Source organism: Spinacia oleracea, chromosome 2 (assembly GCF_020520425.1).
Source record: "Spinacia oleracea cultivar Varoflay chromosome 2, BTI_SOV_V1, whole genome shotgun sequence".
In the NCBI taxonomy this organism is placed as follows: domain Eukaryota; kingdom Viridiplantae; phylum Streptophyta; class Magnoliopsida; order Caryophyllales; family Amaranthaceae; genus Spinacia; species Spinacia oleracea.
The window spans coordinates 90,836,284-90,838,759 of NC_079488.1; the positions used below are offsets into that span (position 1 = coordinate 90,836,284).

The 2,476-nt window shown below is 39.4% G+C and overlaps 1 long non-coding RNA gene across 1 annotated transcript; it reads left to right on the forward strand.

Moving 5' to 3' along the window:
- The first annotated feature begins 310 nt into the window (after positions 1–310).
- Positions 311–1,510, forward strand: LOC130467077 (uncharacterized). Its single transcript, XR_008927244.1, has 4 exons — positions 311–444; positions 664–809; positions 1,185–1,355; positions 1,491–1,510. It is a non-coding gene; the product is annotated as an uncharacterized lncRNA (long non-coding RNA).
- Positions 1,511–2,476: the final 966 nt, after the last annotated feature.

The following is a 2,476-nucleotide window of genomic DNA, read 5'->3' on the forward strand; positions in this document are numbered from 1 at the left end:
AATCAAGGAGTTGTGTTTCACTATTCATCCAATAGTGAAGTACCTGAAATGCCCTTCAATTACTTCCAAATTTTCGTTTTTGCCCTTTTTCTCACACGTCGTTGCATCTTGACCTAGGTCTTTCTTCCTCTACCTTTTGCTTGCTCGAGCTTCCCCTTTCTCTTTCCTCCTGCTTCTCTTCTTGGTATAATCTCACCCCCCATCTCCTACTGAAATTTTTTCGACCACACAATTCACGAATGAAGGGAGGTTGGATCTATTATGGTAAGCTCTCGAGGTCTCTATTTCTCTCTCCTCTTTTTGTTCTTCACAATTGTAGTTTTTCTCATTTCCGGAATTTTTTTGGTGTTTCAAGGTTAATGCGGTGAAAGCAACGGAGTTTCGAGTTGCTTCAAGTTCAGTAGGATAAATTACGCGAATAAACCTCGCTCTCCCCAAGCCAAGGTTTCTCTCCTTGACTCTCTCCCTTTCTCCTCTGCTGATTACGTTTTTTAGGGTTTATGATACCAATTTTGAAGCTAGGGTTTTGTTTGATTGGGTATTTGAGTTGGCATAGACCAAACGTTTTGCTTTTACTTGTTGATTTTGTTGAATTATGGCTGGTTTAATTGATTGGAATATTGAATTGGTGTTTTTGTTTTCTTTATTTTTCTTGATTTCTAGACATTAGTTTGGGGATATGGATACAAAAGCGCCACCAATCACAAGTTTAAGCTGGGTTGCTTCTGTGCCATCTACAACAAGCGCTGCTTCTCACAGGCTTTCTGTTTCTAGAGTTTATATGAGTTATTGTTTCTTTGGCAACAATGGTAACTTACCCACATTTAATTTTGTCTTTAATTTGGTTTTTATGCATATTTTGGCAACATTGGTAATTACCCACCTTCAATCTTCTATTTAATTGTTATTTAATTTGATTTTTGTGCTAATTTTAGCTCATGGGTATGATGGGGGACTGTTTCCTTAATCTTGTAGTTGTTGATAATTGGTAATAATTGGTAATTTGTGTTTGGGGTTTAATTAATGTGGTGGAACAGTTTAGTGCAATGGTTGCTACTTTGATGAATTCAGTTGTTGGGTTGTAATGCTTGATTAGGTTTCAGTGGAGAATTTGATGAATTGAGTTGATTTTTTTTTTTTTTTATCGTTTTTCTATTGAATTAATGTCTGTTTTGTTAGTGTAGATACATAATGCATTGCTTATAGTTGGAGCATTGAGATTGAGTGGAGTTCGGTCGATGTTGTGATTGTATTGGTAATGTCAGATAAGGTGTTTGGGCCGAATGCGACAACGGAGGAGGTTTACGATATTGCTGCTCGGCCTATTGTGAAATATTTAATGGATGGTGTTAATGGTATGAATTGTATTATTCTTGATTAGAACGAGATTTGTTCAATGAAATGGATTTACAGTTTTTATTTTATGTATGATCTTTTAAAATTTCTTTATTGAATGTTAGTGATATTGAAATGCAATGTTGATCATGTAGGAACGGGGTTTGCTTATTGTTGTGGGAACTTTTACGGTGCTGATGTGGCACGCGCTCCTCGGAGGTATCAAGTATGACTTGGCACGAACTTCTGGCAACCTGCAAAACAAGAATATTCCCGTAGGAATATTCCCTCCGATGCTTAAGTAAGTATAAGCTAGAGAGATAAGTAATTTGTAGAGAGAAGGCAGAGCAAAGATAAGTTTTTTGTAGTTGGGCAAGAATTGAATACCCTTTTACCTTGGGATCTGAGCTATTTATAGTGCTAGGGTTCCTTGGGGACTGCACCCTCAACCCTAACTATGGGACACGTGCCCCTTGGGGATTTAAGACACGTGGCCTTTGGCCTGCAATGATGGGCCTCCCATATTTGGACCGGCTTTTAAAGACAATGGGCTTTGCCCAATGGGGCTCTGTCTTTATTCTGGTGAAGTAGCAGGACTTTGGGCCTTCTTTCCAGGCCTGGGCCCATCTGATCAGTATGAGTTGTAGGCTGCCTCTTTGGGCTTTGTGGGAGATTTGTTCAAGCCCACATCATTTGCCCCTCATGAGGAGTGAAAACAGACGTTAGTTTTCACTGCTCTTGGAGTATCCAACAAGGTGATGACGCGTGGCAGGGGTAATCATTTCTTACCCCTCTATAAATAAGTGGCCAGTTTGAGTGATTTTCCCCCTCATTTCCAGTGATCACTTGAGAGCAAATAGGAGAAAGCGATTTCCGGCGTCTTATATCCACCCATATCCACCGTAGCACCGCCACGATCTTCAAAATCGTGTTCTTGCAGTTCTTCATCCAAGTTCTTTCACAAACTCCCTTTTGATTTATCAGGTAAAGGTTTTCTTTGGAAAAATGTGTTTGTTAATTTTGATTCTTCCAAATTTTCTTCTTAGTCTTGCATGGGTCTCGTCAAACTGAAGGCGTCATCTTGTCCCTTTAACGTCTTCTGTTTTCAAGTTTGTCCCTGTTTTGAGGCAAGTCTTGGCTT